The following is a 19,064-nucleotide window of genomic DNA, read 5'->3' on the forward strand; positions in this document are numbered from 1 at the left end:
CAGGGTGGCCAGAAGAGCCTGCTGTGAGAGGCATCAGCACTTAACAAACAAACAGCTTTCACACACACGTCACACAGCGTCATGTGATTGTGCTGCTTCTAAGATAATACAGGCTTATCACATATGTGATGCGTATAAATTCATAAGTGTGCCCCATGCCCTGTGATGTGACCATCAGGCAAAGTTTAAAGCTGTGTGACAGTTGTCTTTGTTCCTTTGGTGTTTCTCTGTGACTATATATTTAGACTTATTTGGAGAGACTGTAAATTTGAGGATCAGATGGTGAGGCCCAGGGGAATGGCTCTCCTGACAGGCCCTTACCCCCACACCATGACGGGTCCAGGAGAGGCAGAAAGAGGCCTGGTGTTGGGGGTCTGGGGCCCAGGCTCTGTAGCCAGCCTCTGTCAAGGCGAGCGGCAGTCTCTGAGCTGAGGGGAGTCCCTTCCACTTCTGAGAGCAGAGCTGCTTCAGGGTGTGCTGGATCTTCATGGAAACACAGCCGCAATTCCAAAGATTTCTGACAGGAGGAGAGGCAGAACAGCAGGTTGCCCCCGCCAGAGGAAGGGAAGTAATATTTATTGAGCGCCTACTCTCTACCTGGCCCTGGTGGAAGCTCCTTACGCCCACTACCAGTAGTTGGGCCAAGGGCTCTGCGAGGCAGACAGACGTTCTTCTCGTTTTACAGATGACGACACTGAGGTACAGACAGGGGAAGTCAGAATCAAAGTTCAGACCAGGTCTGTCTGGTTCTAAAGCCTGGGTTCCACCTTTAATAACGTTTTAGGAGGACTGTGACCTCTGGAGACAGGCCGGGGATGGAATTCTGGCCCACCATATTGTAGCTATGAATTATGGGTCAGCTCTCTTGTTGGAACTCAGTTTCCTCACGTGTGACATGATGGTAGTGACAGAACCTACCTCATAAGGATGTTGTGAGAATTATGTGAGACGGTGCCTGGCAGGTGCTAAGTTCTAGATCCGTGCTACCTGCGATTATTCTAGAGAGAAGACCGGTGGCAGTTTGTTGAACGGGGAAGGGCCCGTGCAGGGGTGAGGAAGTATGTGCATGGAGATTTTATTGTTCCTGAGCTCAGGAAGCTTTCTCAGGGCAGGGAGGGCAGTCGTTTAATGTGGCCCTTGGGTGGTTGAGCTGCCCTGCCCTATGACAACCTGCTGCATTCACCCCTCCCTCTGCCTCTACCTGCTGTCCCCTATCCCCCCCACACCCCTGCCCTGTGGCTGCTCTGCTGGGCATTCCACGCTACACTGGAACATTCATGTCCTTCTGGGCTCAAGGACAGGGGCGCATGTGTCCTTACCCTCTCCTGAGACAAAGTAGGCAAGAAGGCTCTAGAAAGTGCCCATGGGCTTACAGAGGAAGCGAGTGCTGGGCCGGCCCCCTGATTTCCTTGCATTGGCTTCTCTGGCCAACCCTATGAGGTAGCCATGGGTTTGGGGCCCAGGTCAGCAGTGGGGTTGTGTGTCTTTATCAAGTTACTTAACTTCCCTAATAGGCCTCACTTTCCCCACCTGCAAAACAGAGAGGATCAAAATCATCCCTTTTGCTGTAATTTTTGTGAATTAATAAAATATGGTACATAAGGACATACCTAGAATGGAAATCAGTGCACCGTAGGTGCTCAATACGTCATGGCTCTTATTACCCATTGTCCTGGCAGCACATAGGCTTGATAGTGGAGCTAAACCACTTATCTGTTCACTCAGAAATAATGGTATCTGCATTCTGTTCTAGGTCCAGAGGGGTAGAGGGGAGAGAGGGGAGATACCCACATGAATTTGGCCTTGGTCCTCATCCTGGAGGAGTTCAAAAGCTGGAGGGAGATCATTAGTAGAGTGCCTGAGGAGGGAGGTGGGTACAGAGGGAAGAGAGGGGGTGCAGGTAACTGCTCGGGGCCGCCTTGGGGATATCACAAAGGAGGCACAATTCGAGAAGGATCCTAATGCGAGCAGTGGGCTTTTGCCCTTCCTTGTGGAAGGAGATCCTTCGAAGACCCCCAGCTTATAAGTCTTGGCAGGAAATGTAGAGCCCAGAGACTTGACTTCTTAGCTTCCTAAACATGTGGCCTCGACTCCAGCCATCAGAGGCCAGCCACCCGGGCAGTCTGATGCAGCAGGGAGCATGTGAGGAAGCAAGGGGGAGGTGGCGTCCCCTTCAGAGGGGCCATGGTGGAGTTCCTGCACGGGTCCAGTACCTGCGTGGACAGCATCAGAGGCACCTGCTGCCTGGTCTGTCCCAGGGTTGAGGCAGCAGTGTCACCATGGAACATGCAGTAGTGTGACTTCGGGTGTGGCTCCTGTCCATGCCACCCTTCAAGCCTGGATCTCTGGCCTTCCCAGAGATTCTGGGAGCCACACCGTGTCATTTACTATGTACCTTTACTGCAGAAATCAGCCAGAATTCATTTGTGTTGCGATTCAGAACATTTCCTGGATACTTTGGTAGAGAAGGGAGAGGCTTGGAGTCCCAGGCAGAGGGTACAGCTCGAGCAAAGGCTCAGAAGCCTGAAGAGCATGGATATATTCTGAAAAGACTTGCAAGCCCATGAGCTCTGTGGGGCTGCAGAGCCTGTATTCCACATGGGGTGTGTGGGGGGGACCAGCAAGAGATGAGGTTGATGAAGCAGGCTGGAGCCTCAAATGCTACCATTTCAGGGGGTGCATTTGACCTTGGGGTGGGGACAGTGAGTTTCAAATAGGTCAGGACCGGCATCAGATGTGCAGTTTGCAAAGATTTCTCTAAGACAGCACAGAGTGTGATTGGACTGGGTGAGGCTGGAGGCAGGGAGACCAATGAGGAGGCTGCAAGAGTCCTCTTGCGTGGCAGATGTTGGCTATAGGGTGTCCTGCCCCTTGGGATCTAGCTAAGACCGCTCACCCCGCTGCCCCCACCCTGGCCATCCTGGGCCCTGCAGAAGGCCACGCCTGACCCCTTCCACAATTTCTGCAGCATCTCCACGGTCACCTCTGCTTTGGAGCTCCTACCTCTACCATATTTGTTGTAGCTAATGGACTTTTGTAATGAAACTCAGCATCGTGATTCTTTGGTACTGACTGAAATTCCAGAGGTATCAGAGGAGGCACTGACATTTCAGCAACGTTAAAAACAAACTGCAAATTGTCCTTTCAACCTTCTCGTTCTTAGAGGACTTTCCACGTCCCGAGGGATTCGTGGTCAGCTTTTTCTCCTCATGAGTGCACCAGCCGCTGGCCGACTTATTATTTCCTGGCTCCTCTCCCTGTGCCCCGTCTCCCCTTCACTCCCACCCTCATGGTTTGCCAGCGGAATGCCAACTTTTCATGACGGGATGCTCTACAAGTCAGCTCGCTTCAGCTCCTTTTTCCAAACTGAGCCTCAGGCCCACTTTTGCATCTCCCGGCCCATCAAGGAGGTCATCCAAACAGGAAGGTGATCCTTTTAACAAGCTCCACACTCCCTTGAAGACAAGAGTGGTTAACATGACTTTCGGGTCATGTTATAGATGTTCTGCTATGGATGTTCACAGTTGTGTTTTGCTGCTAATAATTGTTAACCACAAGATAACAGTGGCTTATGCAGGACAAGAGCTTGTCTCACGTAAAAGCCTGGAGGAAGGCAGTCCTGGGTGGATAGGGTGGCTCCATGACCACCCTAAACTCCACCATCTTGAAAGTGCTGCTCATGATCCAGGATGGCTGCCCCAGTCTCCTGGCCCTAGTCTTGGAGCTTTCTGGTATAGCCTCCAGTTTAAAATTGGGGTTCATATTATTAAGGAAGAAGTGGCACATGTATACTAGGAGGAAACTAGTGGTCTGTGCTGTATCTTTGTATCTCCCACTTCTCTCAGAAACTACAGCTGTACTCTTCCCTGGACTGGGTGTCGACGGGAGCTTGGGTGTTCAGTCTCTTGGTCATTGGTCAACAGTAACTGTTCTCACTCCTTTTAGAAGTGTGAACATTACAACTCTAGGAAGGGCTGTGGGGCTAGTCCGACCCGGGTGTGTGAGGCCCTTCAGAGATACAGGCAGACGCTCGCTCTTGGCGCCTGGCTTCTCTGCATTTTTCTGAGACTCTGCTTGCCTGTTGTCTCTCTGTGCCTGAGGCAGATTAGGGCCCAGCGGCCTATAGCTGTCCCAGCTCCTGCTGCCTGTCAGCCATTTGCAAGCAGAGGGTTTATTTCCAGAGAGAACGTAGAGCTATGGAGAAGTGCCCATCTTTCTGGGGAGACGGTGCAGTGGCTAAGGAGTCTGTGAGGGACGATGAGGCTGCCCGAGCTCCAGGAGCCTGCTCTTGGCTTCCTGCTCCGATTCCTCCCAGGGCTTCTGGTGCTTTATGGTAGACTGAGCTCTGGACATTTGCTGCTGCTGCTGCAGTTTGAGGGGACTGCCTTCTGTGACCACACCCCAAAGTGGGGGATTCCTCGAGCCTCTGGGGATGCTAGGGGAATACACAGATCTTCGTAGCTCTACCTGGAATGAAACTACGGTCCGTTTTCAGTGCCTTTTTCTTCTGTTCTTTCTCTCGATGGGCTGTGGTTGGCAGGCTTCAGGTAGTGGACTGTGGGCATCATTCATGCTATTCTCCAGGTATTCCCAGCTGTCTGCCTCCTACATTCAAGGCAGGCTTGCACCTGCTGGCACCAAGGCAGTGCCATGTGAGTAGTCCAGCCAATGAGCCATGAGTAGAAGTGACATGTGCCACTTCTGGACTTGGGCCTTTAAAAATTGCTGCTTCAAATCTCCCTTTCTGTCGGGGTGATGTGGATAGTATTTGAAATGGTGGATGCTCCATCAGCCTGAGATCTAGGTTAAGGATGACCTGGAGCCGAGCCCCCAGCTGGCCCTTGGTGCATATATAGAGTGAATGAGAAAGAAATCTTTAATGTTTGAAACCACTCAGATTTAGGATTTTTTTTGTGATCACAGCATTACCTAGCCTACCTGACCGAAGGCGCACATTTACCACTTGTGGTTGCCGGGCATCCCAGTGCCCTTCCTGTTTGGGACTTTGCTCCACCCTCTGAGACTTGCTGAGAGGCAGAGCCTTCTTATAGAAGGTGAAAATGCCAGATACCCATCCACTTTCCCAGCCTCCCTTGCAGCTCAGGGGCAGGCACATGGCCAAGGCCAGCAGAGATGGTGCTGCGCTGGGGTGCTGGGGGCTGCGTTCTTAGCAGCTGTGATGGTAACAGTGCTGGGCTGGTTCCGTAGCAAGGGTTTGGGTTATGCTTCTGGCTGTGTGACCTCCCTTTTTTCTTGCCTGCTTCCTAAGCTTCATTTTCCAGCCTTCCCATCTGTTCTGTGAGCTGCCCAGTATCTTTCTATAAATTCCCTTTCAGCTTAAATCACCCAGCGTCCATTCATGCTGCTGGAGACTAGGAGCCTTGGACCAATACAGCCAATTAGGGGGCTGTTGTGAGGCTGCAGGGAGGCAGGAGGGAAGGGACTGGCAGGATGCGACTAGCTTCTCTTCCCCTGCATGAGCTGCTTCCCCGGGAGCAATCCTTGTCTCTCTTGGCCCAGAGCAAGCCAAAGAGGACTGGGCTCAGGGGTTCTGGTCAGACTTGGACCACCTTTAGGCACATGAATCATACATTCCTTTTCTGTAATACGGGGCAAATAATAGACCCTCACTTAGGGGGTGGTTGCGAGGAATGTATTTGAAAGAGAATACATTGGGGAGAGTGCTGGGAGCCATAAATCAAAACCCCAGTGCGAGTTTACCACTTTATCCTTGTGTCATCTTGCTGAGCAGATCCAGCTGGGGACGCTGGGGTGGCATGACTATAAAATGGAGGCTGCCCTTTGTGATGCGGTTGTCACTCACCTCCTGGGTGGTCGTAGCTCAGTCTTCTGGGTTCGGACCCATCTGAGCTCCTGTCCAAGAGACCAGAGACCTCACATTTAAGGTACTGAAAGGATTCCTGATGAGCTCAGAAAAAGCAGAGAAGCGTAAAGGTGGGAAAGGACACTGGGGATTATTTTCTTCAATCCTCTCAATTTCCAGAGCTCAGAGAGGGAGGCTTCCTGACCCACAGCCACACAGCAACTCTGTCGCTGAGCTTGGGGGTGGGATGCAGATTTTTTCCACTCTGACAGTGCGTCTTAACCCGGAGGCATACTTGTGCTGTCATCCAAGTTGGCAAAAATGATTTGGAAAGACAGCAACTCTCCCTCAAATTTACAAGCCCCATTTCATAGCAACCTGTGATCACCTGATCCTTATGCCCCCTCCCCCCCCAGGAGAAGGATCCTTAGAATACACTTCTCTTTTGCTTTCTCAGCCATCTAAAACACTTTATTGCGGAAGGGTAAAAAAATGCTGAATTGATCTTTTTAAATTAACATGGGATCCAAATGAAAGAAATTTGGAAGAAGAGAACTTTCTCATCCAAGTGGTTGCCAGCACCCAGCCCCACCCACCCCCCCCAGCTGAAGCGTCCCTTGTTCTTGCCTGTTCTGCCCCAGATTCATGGGCCGCTCTCCGAATCGTTGGCAATTTTCTCTGCACTGTCCTGACAACCTCGGGCCATGAAATTAAAAAGCTGGTTACCGAATCTTGCTCCTAACGGCTTTGTCCTCGCCAGCGATTCGACAGAGAAATCTGGAAGAGGGAGCCTCCGCTATGCCTGCAGTGGGCTGAAATGCCACCGGAATGACAATGGGCTTCACCAGGGGAGGGGGAGAGAATGCGCAATTTGCCAGGAATGAATGCATGAAAGAAAGAGAGCGAGAAAGAGCGAACTTTGGGCTTCAAATTGAAAAATTCCAGTGTCTCAGCAGAGGTCTTGGTGCCTCTGCTCCAGGACCTGCTACAAAATGCTGAGCAGGGCACATTTCTCCACACCAGTATCCTCTGGTCCTCTGCCAGGGTCCAGAGCTCACGGCTGGAGGGCTGGGAAGTCAGAATTTGGGGAGGAAATGGCTCCAAACTGGGGCAGGCCCTCCCTGGGAGGCCAGCCCACCTAGCCAGCTTGCCTGTGACCAAGGCCCCCCCACCCTCCCACCTGCCACCCCTAGCCCCAAGTCTCTCCCCTGAATGTAGACACTAGTGCTCACTCCACATACGATCACCACCAACCTCCGCTCCCAAGGAATTTTAAGAAATCTCAAAACTGGAAGAATTTTAACTACCTTTAATTAAGAAAAATCTTTCTAGAAGACAACTGTGGTGTGGCTCACTGCAGCCTGGGTGTCCCTGTGGGTGGGGCTCAGTCTCCTGGCCTTGGCACCTACGCAGAGGAGCAGCTCGCTCAGAGAGCAGCTCTCGTTCCTGCATTGCCCCCTCTGGGCACGGGCTTACAGACTGACATGTGGATATGTAGGAGAGCCCGAAAGAGGCGTTTGAGCCCTGGGTCAGCAGGGAGGCCAAATGAGGTCCTTGACTTCGTAGCCAAAGACCTTGAACAAGTTGCTTAATCCCCCCAAGTATGACTCCTTATCTGTGAAGCGGGAGTCACCATGGTGGCCACTCAGAGGGAAGCTGTGAATTAGTGTTGAATACAAATGAAAACTTCACAGGACCTGGACCCAGAGCCCATCCTGACCGGGAGGTGGTTCTTGAGAGCTTTGGCCTCACCATCCCAGGGGACTTGGGATTAGTGTCCTTACTGGACAGGCCTGGCATTGAATGGCCCCTGGGAAGCTATGTTGGTCCTCACTATTTAACTGAACTCATGCATTCACTCAGTCACCCAGTTGCTTATTCATTTATCTGAACCAGTGTTTATCAAGTGCCTTCTGTGTACTGCCCTGTGCTGGGATTTGGGCTAAGGGAGTAAGTAAAAGGGGCATGGGCTCGGTCTTTGGAACAAGCGAGAAATAAACAAAATCAAGACCAAAATCATTTTGGGTTCGGATCAGGAGGTGGTCAGGGAAGTCTTCTTTTGAGAGGTGTTGTTTGAATGGAGACCTAAGAATAAGAAGGAGCTGCCTACGCTCAGACTTGAGGAAAGAGGGTCCCGGGGGAAGGAGCAATAGTATAAAGGCTTGGAAGTGAGAACGAGCCTGCCCAGCGGGTTATTGTGTCCACAGTTGATGGAATAGTGGGATGGGGTAGTGGCTGGGTGCATTGGAGAAGTCATCCCACAGGAAGACCACCCGGAGGATTGGTGCTGGGCCTGCAGTCCAGAACTTGTGCTGGGGGTGGAATACTTTGACCAACGGCTTCCCTGAGGCTTACTCCCGCCCCCTCTGTGTCCGGCACCTGCTGTGACTGCTTTAGAGGACAGGTCGTGCAGAATGAAGAGGTGGCTCCACCAGAACTCCACATTATTATGTATGGCCCACCTTCTCAAAAGTGCATGTCTCCCTGACCTTGGGGTCATGCCTGGGTCAGAGGGCTGGACTCTGCTGCCTGCCACCAGGCTCTCCTGCTGCCCACCATGTGCTGGGGCTGCTAGCGAGAGAGGCTGCTGAAGTCAGAGATGCTCTTCCCTAGCTGCATCCTGATTGGGACAGTGGTCAAGTAAGCTCCATGGTGGGCCTGTCCTTCAGGCCCCCAGCCTGAGCTCACCCTTATGACCAAGCCTCCCCTGGTCTGATCTGTGCCAAACGAGGACTTGCAGCCCCCCTGGAGCTCGGATCTGGGGTCCCAACACACCATGTGGACATGACTGCCCACTTGGGGTCAGGCAGCCAAGGGACCTCGAATCATTTGTGAGGTTCATTATTATTAATAATACATGCCAGAAAAAATAAATATGAAAACCATGTTGTAGAGAAAGTCTGAAATCTGGCCAGTTTTGAGATCAGCTGGCGAACCCTGAGGTTAACGAAAGTGGTTAAGTTTGATGGTCGTTGACTGCGTTTGTAAACTCAGACATGTGAACAGGTGACTCACTGGTGGAGCATCTCCTGTGCCAAGCGCTGCAGTGGGCTCGGGAGTTCCCCAGGGTGTTGACTGTCGACTGGGAACCCGCCCGCCTGCCTGCTTGGAGCAACATCCCAGTGCGGGGCTGGGCCACGTGAGAGACGGCTGGGCTGCAAATTCTGGTGTCTGTTCTGTTTTGCTTCAAGATGTGGAGATTAACCTGACAGAGCCCCGAATGTAGTTCCTTCTGTGGTAGGTTAGGTTTTCATACTCGATGAAGTCAATTATACCTACATCTTGGTGAAGCGGGCACAGAAGGGGAGGTTTGTATCACAAAAAAATCTCTTTTTAGATTAGGCAAAATAGAATCCGTGCTTGAAAAAAAAAAGTGCTATTTCTGTCACCAATCTGATTTTGTACCCATTTCAGTTTTAAGCTCTATGTCCCATTCCAGAGCAAAATCCTCCTCCCCCCTTCCTCCCCTTCCTCCCCCACCTCCTCCTCCTTTCCCTCCTCTGATCTTCCTCATCCTCCTCCTTCCCCTCCTCCCCCTCCTCATCATCCTTCTCATTTCCTCTCCCTCCACCCTTCCGCCTCCTTCCTCTCCTCTACTCTTCCCCACCCTCCTCCTCCTCCCTCTCATTATCTCCTCCCCTTTTCTCCATCCCCTGCTCTTCCTTCTCTTCATCTGGTCCCCTCCTTGTCTCTCCCTTCTCTCTCCTCCCCCTCATCTTTCTCCCTTTCCTCCCACTTTCTCTTTCCTACTCCTTTCTTCCTCTCTCCCCACTCCTCCTTCCCTTTCTTCGTAAATCAGTCCATATTTATGTGCCTTTGATTTGCGGTGCAGTCGTGATCAGGAGATTTACTGTTAGAAATCGGGGAACACTGGAGCAGCTGACCTCATTTATAGGAGTTACTCTGTCTTCTCTATGAAATGGCAACAGTTCAACACCGCATGTATTGACTTGAGCCTATGTTTGTTTTCGCCAGTCTTCTGGGTTCTGTGAAGAAGGAAAGAGGAATAAAGAGGACAGCATCCTCCCTTTTAGCAACTTCCTCTCTCAGTGGGAACCTCCTATGTGGTGGGAACTTTCTGTCAGGAGACGCTCAAGACAGACCACAGTATGCGACTGTCTGTACGCAGTTCACAGCCAGAGAGGGCGACCCAGGCCACAAATGATAGTAGACATCAGGGTCAGCGTGGGCTAGAGGAAGGCTCCGCAGGTAGTATGGTCCGTCCTTAAACTGAGCCTTGGAGTTTGGAATGATCTGGAATTGGAAGGGTGGGCACTCCTGATTCTGATCATGGGACCAGCCGGTCTCTCCCCAGATTCCTGTTCCTGCACTGTGTAGACCCTGCCTTCTTGTTTACTTGCCCTTCTCCTCCTCATGGCAGCCCCCTACCCTTACGTCTTTCTGGCACTGGACCTTTCCTCCCCACTTCTCTCTCACTGGAAGTAACCAGCCCTGTCACTCATGCTCACTGCACAGATGTTTCCCTCGGTGCCCCCAGGAGACCCAGATGTCCTAGTGCAGCGGAAGCAATGTGGGTGACAGATCAGGCATGGACTTGGAGTTCATACTGACCTGAGTCTGGATCCTCTTCTGCTCGAGACTTGGAGACCTGGGCAAGCTGATCAACAGGTTGGGCCTCTCTATCATCTCCTGTCCCTGGGGGTGATGATCCCTACTTCAGGGCAGCTTTCTGGATGAAATGGGATAATGCATGGGTAAAAGGTCTAGCGCAAGTAGAGACACCCCCCAAATACTGGTTCCGGCTTTGCCCCAGTTCATTTCAGCCAAGCCTGACGGCAAAGAGGACTGGTGGGGGAGACGGAAGAGTGAAAGCACTCATGCTGGGGAGTCTGATCACACGGCCCTGGCCCTGGTTCCTGTTTCTAGGAGAGGTGTCTTTTGGACAAGTGACTTATCTGGAGTCTTCCCAATTGCTTTGCCTTGCATGAAACTGGATAATGTATGTGAGGTGTCGCACCCAGCGGCTGACATGTAGAGAGTGCGAGCATCACCATCACGGCTGAGCCCAGGCCATGGAAACTGAACCCCTTGGCGGCATCAAGCAGAATATTTCTACCAACTTTAGAAAGAGGGTGAAATGCGTTGGAAATGATGAATTGTCTCCGTGAAGTCTTCACACAGAGTGGTTCTCCCTCTCTAGTAGAGGTCCCTGCGGGCAAGAAGCATTTGGAAATAGCCCCAACGTGACTGATTTTCTTGAGTTGCCCTTTGGAGCTCGCACACAACATTCCGTCCTCGGAACTCACGCAATGCCAAGAGCTCCTCACATATCAAGAACAGAGTAACCAAACCCTGGGGCGCTGGCATCGTGGGGCGACCCAGCACACTGACAACAGCCCACCGGCTGGCTTCAAGCAGCACAGAGCCCAGGGACGGGGTGCGCCCCTTGCCTGCTTGTTCGAGTGACAGCAGCAGAGATCAAAGTCTAATGCACCGATTAGCTTTCTGTTTTCAGGGGCCCAGCAGGATTGAATGGGCTGCCTCATCCAAGGAGCCCACAGAAGGTGGCCGGGTGGGAACTGAAAGAGGAAGGAGACTCGGCTGAAGCAAGTTTTTCATCAGGGCTCTGAGTGCCAGGGGCCTTCACCGGGACTCGGTTGAGGGGCCTGCTTCCGTTATCTTCAGACTGCTCAGGTCCACACAAGTTTGGCAGGCAGGAGGCACAAGAACAGAGGGACCCAACTGAATAAACTCTCAGGAATAGAACTGCTTGCAGGAAAACCAAAGAAATATCTGGACGTCTTTTTGTGCCTCTAGACCTGCTTAAAATGCATGCTGGTAACAGAGCCTCTGCCCTTACTCTTGGAAAGTGGGCCATGCAACTGATACCAGGCAGGAATATGCTTACTCCCTCGCCCTTAATGATATGTCACAACAGTAATTACTATGATAATAGTAACAACAAAAGCAGCTCACACAGATTGAGTGCTTACTGTATGCCAGGCAGTCTTCTGAGCGCTTGATGGTATGTTAATGCACGCAGTTCTGGTTTTAATCTTGATTTTCCTTATGAATATGCTCTGTGTCCTTGAGGAAGTTACCCACCTTCTTGAAACAAAGAGATATTTACATACATTTCATAGGTTTGGGGAGAGAATTAAATATAATAATGTACGTAAAGTGTGAGTTATATAGTAGTTGCTCCACGATGGTGACCAATATTATTTTTATTAATAATGTGAACCCTCCTGCTTATTTTCTTTTTTGTGCCTATTTCCAAAGGTCTTGCCTTCCTAGGATCTGTCCTTCTGAAACCGGGAATGTGGAGATCCACCTTCTCTTTCTGGACGAACTCCTACTTAACCCTTAAGACCCATTTCAAAAGTTTCCTACACTGTGAAACCTTTGCCAGTTTCCAGAGTGCAAAACAAATTGCGCTCTTTGCCATGCCCCCATCCTGGCCCTCCTCACATCATCTGGTAATTGGGTCTGTTTATGGTCTGTTTCCTTGGACAGCTTGGAAGTTTCTGGAGGTGCAACCAGTATCTGCTGCACTCCCCTAGCTTAGCAGTTATCCAGGTGTGGTCTGCAGACTCCTGGGGGTCTGCGAAACTCTTTCAGGGGGTCCTTGAGGTCAAAACTGTTTTCATAACTCTAGGACATGATTTGCATTTTTCATTCTATTGACATTTGTAGCGGTAGTGGGTGAAACTGCTGGCCCTGGCTTCAGTCAAGGATATGACATCAAAATGTGCGTGGAATCACCGTCATACAGTTGCATTAAAACACATGCCAACTCCGCTTAAGAACGTCCTTAATGAGGCAGTAAAATGATTAACTTTATGATATCTCGACCCTTGCCTTTTTAATAATCCGTATAAAGAAAAGTGGGAAGTACATATAAAGCACTTCGGCTGCATACGAAAGCGCTGTGGTTGAAGGTAATGTCGAGGAAAAGCACGAGTGTGATTGAATTGTGAGCGGAATTAGTCGTTGCTTTTTCATGACACATGCTTTTTACTTGAAAGAACAACTGACAAACACCGTGGTTATTCAGATTTGGGCATTTGGCAGATGTCCTCTCAAAAATGAATTAAGTGAGCCTGTCACTTTAAGAAAAGCAGTATTTGTTACCAATGAGAAAGTTCAAGTTAGGTGGAAATCAGAAGTTTGGAAAACCTGTTCTGCCATTCTGAACTTGACATCTTCTCATTACATGTCCTGGAAGAGAATTGCAGTGATACTAGTGAATTGGAATTTTTGATACTGTATAATGAAATGTGTAAACGTTTGGAAGATCTGCATGAGTCTGTGAAGCAGTTGTTTTCAAATGAACGAACAAGATGTTATACAGTCACGCATGGGTAAAAGGCCCATTCAGAGTGCGAGACGGGTACCTGGGTGGCACAGTCAGTTGGGTGTCCGATGCTTGGTTTCCGCTCAGGTGGTGAGCTCGGGGTCATGAGATCTGGCCCCGTGTCAGGCTCCACGCTCAGCACGGAGTCTGCTGAAGACACTCTCTCCCTCTCCCTCTGTCCCCTGCCCCCAACGCATGCGTGCACCGCCCCCCTCTCAAATGAATAAATAAATCTTAAAAAAAAGTGCAAGATAGACCAGTGGATTTTACTGTGGCAGAGTAGAAAAGTTCAGCAACACGGTTTCAGACTTTACATCACAACAACCCTTGATCAAAACTCGTCAGGTGTGTCTGTAGTACCGAAGAATATCCATCGTTACCTGGAAAGGCTGTTAAAATACTGCACCCTTTTCCAGCTATATAACTGTGTGGGGCTAGGTTTTCTCTCTGCATTTTAGCTGGAGCAAGCTATCGCACCAGACTGCGTGCAGAAGCAGATCTGAGATTCCAGCTGTCTTCCATTAAGCTGGACATTAAAGAGATTTGGAGATATGTAAAACAGTGTCGCTCTTCTCACTAAACATCTTCATTCTGTAAACTAGAGTTTTTGCACAATTCGAAATGTTTTCATTTCATAAAATATGTGAAGTGTTAACGTGTAATGGGTTTGTTATTGTTATTTTTAAATGAATAAATGACTGAATATTCATGCAGTTCTTCAGTTTTAATTTCTTATGTGATAAACAGCAGCAAAAGCACTTTGGGGTCTTTCCTCAATAATTTTTGAGCATGTAGAGGCATCTGAAGACCAGAGAGGTTGAGAGCCACTGACTCATGGCCTGGCACATAGTAGGGACTCACTAAATAGGTATGGTGTCCAGGCCTTTGGAGGTGATGACAGGCCAGGCTGCCTGGTCCTGATGTTTCTCTGCTTCTCTGTTCTTCGAAGGACAGTGTCTGGACTTCCTGGCCCTTACTCCTGTGACTCGGAGCAGGGCTGGATGTGACCTTGGAGCTCCTTCCCACTGCCTGGTTTATGCTAAGTAGGATTACTCCTGAGTCCTCCCATCCACATCCCAAAAGCACCTCTGCAGACTACAGGTTCTAATTCCATTTGTTTTTGCTTTTATTGGTGGGTTTAGGCTACAGTAGGAAACCTATGGAATTGCTGAGACAGGAATTTGCAACTAAATTTAAGAAATGTTAAGGATCAAACCTGGGGCAGATGTAGGCTATTTTTAAAGACAGGCCACTTAAGAATAGAGCAAAGGTGGGTCACTTACCACCCAGGCCCTTCTCTGCCTGGCTCGGAAAGATGCCTCCTTAAGGAGGGGAAATGCTGATCGCTCTCCCCTTGCTCAAAGGCAGACAAAGGTAGGGGAGTGGTGACCCTTCCCTGACACCCTGTAATCCAGTCCCACCCCCCTCATTCCTCTCTCCTGTCCCGGCTGATCCCTGCGGGCCTGCAAGAGAGCATCTTCCTGGGCCAGCTTGTGTGGCTGCCTGTCATTCGAGCCGAGGCCACGAGACACTTGAAACGGTAATGGGGCCTGGGAACAAAGATAATTAGCTAATGCATGAAAACATATAAATAAACCCAACCACCTCCAAGGCTTTCAGAGCTTGTGGAGGTTGAGGTGACCCTAGGGCTTTAGTACCACCGAGAGCCTTGGGGAAGGTCCGATGCACTGGGGCTCCTTTCATTTGGGTCTCAGTTGGGGAGGGACCGCTGGGAAGACGGGCTGGTTGCAGCTTTGGGTGGGGGCAGATGCCTCTGCATAGTATCTTAGGTGGAGTGTCCCAGGCAATAGACTCAGACGGGTGACATTTGGGGGGTCGGGCTCGGGAACCACACATGTGAGCGAGCATGGGGAGCAGGCCCTGCAGGGGAAGTTGGTTTGTGGTGCAGCTGTGACAGAGGTCGCAGCGACCTGTGGGGACTCGGAGCGGGGGCAGCCCCAACAGTGGTCCTGACGCGATGCAAAAGGTCTTCATTTTGTTCCCCCACAGTGGTCTGTCCCTCGTTGCCTGCTGTGCCCCACCCCAACCGGAGTGGGGGAGTGGGCCGTAAGGCCACCCGGTTCCCCTCAGTCTAGTGCAGTTCCCAGAGAAGGACTCAGCGAGAGCCCCCCGCGGCCTGGAAGCCGGAGGAACAGGTCCTGGGTCCTGACGGCTGACCTGGGCAGTTCATCGTGGCACAGCCCACAGAGGCAGCAGGAAGCCATCTGAGGATGCTGGGAGCGAAGGATGTAAGTCAAAGGGTGGGCAGAACCGGAGACAGTGTCATAGTGCTTCAATACAAATACGTACTGCTTCAAATGAAAGGGAAGGAAACACAAAAGATACTCCGTGCTTGTCTGCTGAATGACCAGATGGAAGAATGGAGAAAGTAATGAGATTGTGTATGGGACTCTAATATATAAAGAGGATAAATTTGCTTTTGGGCAGGTATTTAACCTTTCTGTGTCTCAGTTTTCTCATCCACAAAATGGGAATATAACGATGATACCATCCTCATTGACGTTTTTGTGAGGATTAAATAATTTAATATGTTTAAATGCTTAGGAAAGGGTCCGGCATACAATAAGAGCTTTGTAAGTGTTTGCTATGATGGTGATGGTCGCTCTTGTGGGGGTCGTGGTTGTTACTGTCATGCAAAGGACTCTCCCACCATGACAGCCCCTGGGGATAGCCACGGAGTCCACCGTCTCCCAAGAGCACAACTGCAAACCAGCGATCTGCAGGAAACCATGGAGGCACACATGCGGTTTGGGGCTGGCTCGGGATTTGGCTGGGACAGAGTTTCTCAAAGTGTGGGGACCCTAGTATCTAGGGTTTCTTTAGTGGGGGACATGAAGCATTAAAGCAAGTATCTCTCTTATTTCCATCCCGTCTCAATCCTGATTATCTCAAGCGGAAAGTCTGAGGCTGGTGCTGGGGTATCCCTAATGCCTCTCTAACACTTGCTGTTCTCTCTTTTTAATGATGAGAGCGCAGGCTGCGGACTCGGCACCTCCCCGGGTGGCAGAACCGTGGCTGGATTTCAGTAGCATTATCTTGCTTTGAATGTTTTTATTTTTCTAGTGACCAACTATTTATAAGCGAAATCTATTTTTATTTTTATTTTTTTAAAAGATTTTATTTATTTATTTGACAGAGAGAGAGACACAACGAAAGAGGGAACACAGCAGGGGGAGTGGGAGAGGGAGAAGCAGGCTTCCCGCCGAGCAGGGAGCCCGATGCGGGGCTCGATCCCAGGACCCTGGGACCATGACCCGAGCCGAAGGCAGATGCTTAACGACTGAGCCACCCAGGCGCCCCCGAAATCTATTTTTTAATTACTGTTGTAGGAGAAATATTCTTCTTAACATAAGTTTGATAAAAATCGGTATGCCGAGGTAAAGAAAAACGTGAGGCAAATACGCGAGGGGGGTATACAGATGACTAGTTTGAGATGTGCTGCGTTTAAGGGAACAGGAAGTGCTGGGGAGGCAGGATCTGCAGGGCTGGAACCCGCCTGCATTCCTTAGCCCACAGTGTATGCCACAGAGAATGCCCCTGCCCTCTCTTGTCTGTGTGGCTCTGATCTGACACACCTTTCCCAGCCTCACTTCACGGCCACTTCCTTCACAGAGTTTTCCCCGATTCCCCCCCAGGTGAGTCACCTCTCACTTGGCTCCGTTCCCACAGCACATCGGGGGCAATAAGACACTTCTGTTCTGTTAGAGGTACACAGATGTTCACTGGGAGTCCGCACATCCCTGAACTGCTGCCCGATGAGAGGCATGTGCACTGATCCAGGCAAATGTAGCCAGAGAAGGAAACTGCAGCAAAGTGCCATGGGACCCCCCCAGCTGCCAGGTGCATGGGCCTGTGATTTAAGACTTTGCCATGATCCTACTTAGCTCAAGCTAAACCTGATGGGAGGAGGCTGTGAGGGCTGGGTGGGGAAGGACAGAAGCAGGCAGCCACCATCCCTGGGTCTGTGAGGGGTCTATGAGAGCGCATATCTGCAGAGCCTTATTTTGTCCCCAGGAGCCATCTCCTCGCATCAAAGCCACACACTCTCCTCCTCCCCTCCTTGTGACCCTGTCATAAAGTGATCAGCCCTTTGTGTTCCTTGTGCGATCAGGAAGATCACACAGTGCTGATCAGGAAGTAAGAGGGACTCTGAACCAACAGTCTTCTTTCAACATGACGATGACCTTCTGTCTGTTTCTACCTGGGGAGAGAGAGAGTTTGGCCTGGTGCTCTGATGTACAGACTGGGATTTGAGCCCCCGGGTCCCCTGCTGATGGCTCTGTGACCTCGGGCAAGTGACCACCCCTCTGTGATCCCTGCCTCCACGTTGTAGGGGTGGAGCTGGCACAGTGATGGGCAGGCGGCAGGAGCTCCTGCTCCAGCAAGTTCCGGCACCGCTGCCTGCTCTGTTCCAAGGGTTAGGGTTAGGGTCATGGGGTGAGGGGTTGGCATGTCTGCGGAGAAAAAGTGAAAGGGAAGGTGCTCCCACCCCCCATTGTAATGGATGTAGATGGAAGGTGAGACCCCATTAAAATGGGAAATCTAGGATTTGTAGTTCTTAAATTTTAGTAAGCATAAGCACCTAAGGATGCTTGCTAAGATGCAGATTCTGAGGTGCTGGCTCAGAGATTCTAGATGTGGCCAGAGAATGCATCTTAAATAACCCTCTCAGGTATCTCATGCCTGTGGTTCCCAGAATTTAGGTGATTCCTAGATTGCAGGGCTGACAGTCTAGTCTAGAGGTCACAAATGGGGGGATGACTACTCAAAATTGAGAGTTTTCCATTCATATCGAGATTTCTTCTTTGGGAAAATCAGAAGCATTGGCAATACTGGGTCTGCTTTTCTACCTGACAAGGGGCCAGAGTTCAGTTACTCCTGCTGCCTTCTAACAGGGCTGTGGTCTTTATTTAAAGTGCTGGCCCAAACTCTCGTGTCATTGGAGTTTGCAGCCGGTGGCTGGTCCAGTCCCCTCACCCAACAGATTGGGAAACTGAAGCCCAGAGCCAAAATGGCTTAAATGCGGAGAGCCGGCTTTGGATGCCCAGGTCAGAGGTGACCTTTGAAGAGCTGCTGTGTCCACTGTGATCGGAGCGGATAAACAGAAGCAGTGGGTGGAAGAGGAGAAAGGCAGGGCACTCCTGGGAGGGGAAGAGCATGTGTGAAGACCCCAGGGCCGAGGGCCCAGCGTATTGGTGGGGCCCAGAGAGGCTGAGGGAGGCCGTGAGAGGTGAGGGACAGATCTGAAGCTGCTGAGCCCTGATGGGTGGCACATTCTAGGGCAGGGAAGAGTGTGGTAGACGAGAGGTACGGGGCCAGCATGGGCACAGGATGGGCGAGGGAGGAAGGAAAGGAGGAGGGAGGATCTTCTCTATAACCAGTCCTCCTTGAGGCTGCAGAAAGCAAAGCCCAGAGATGGGAGCAGGAGGAGAGAGAGAATCCTCATGGTGTTACTTGACCTCCCAGATCCAGCTTGTTCCATGAGTTAATAAGTACCCACCCCACCTAGGCCTGCCAGATAGGATACAGGTTGGCCAGTTAAATCTGAGTTTCTGATACACTGAGTGTGGTATTTTTTAGCATAAGTATACCCCGTGCAAAATTTGAGAACTACCTGTATAGAAAATTAGTTGTTGTTTATCTGAAATTCACATTTAACTGGTCATCCTCTATTTTTATTTGTTAAATCTGCAACCCTGACCTCAGCTGTCCTTTGGGCTTAAGCCAGCCTGGTTGGATTTCTGAGTCTTGCAACTAAAGGGATCTCAGTGAGAGCAGACAGTTGAGAAGTGACTCAACTTGCCCGGGGTCACAAGGCCAGTGAGCAGCTGGATTAGAACACAGGTCTGTGACTCAGAAACCTGTGATTACCCCCTCCGAGAGCCTGGGGGGATGGCAGAG

The 19,064-nt window shown here is 50.6% G+C and overlaps 1 long non-coding RNA gene across 3 annotated transcripts in view; it reads left to right on the plus strand.

The window, feature by feature from the left end:
• LOC118553354 (uncharacterized) overlaps positions 1 to 19,064 on the plus strand; it is a 116,108-nt gene that overhangs the window by 5,437 nt on the left and 91,607 nt on the right. For 2 of the 3 annotated variants that reach the window (XR_013445634.1, XR_013445632.1), the window contains exons 3-4: positions 14,092 to 14,243; positions 15,153 to 15,391. The exons of the other annotated variant lie outside the window; for it this stretch is intronic. This is a non-coding gene — a long non-coding RNA (uncharacterized LOC118553354). The remainder of the gene's footprint in view (positions 1 to 14,091; positions 14,244 to 15,152; positions 15,392 to 19,064) is intronic. 3 annotated transcript variants of the gene reach the window in all.

Source organism: Halichoerus grypus, chromosome 2 (genome assembly GCF_964656455.1).
Source record: "Halichoerus grypus chromosome 2, mHalGry1.hap1.1, whole genome shotgun sequence".
Lineage (NCBI taxonomy): Eukaryota > Metazoa > Chordata > Mammalia > Carnivora > Phocidae > Halichoerus > Halichoerus grypus.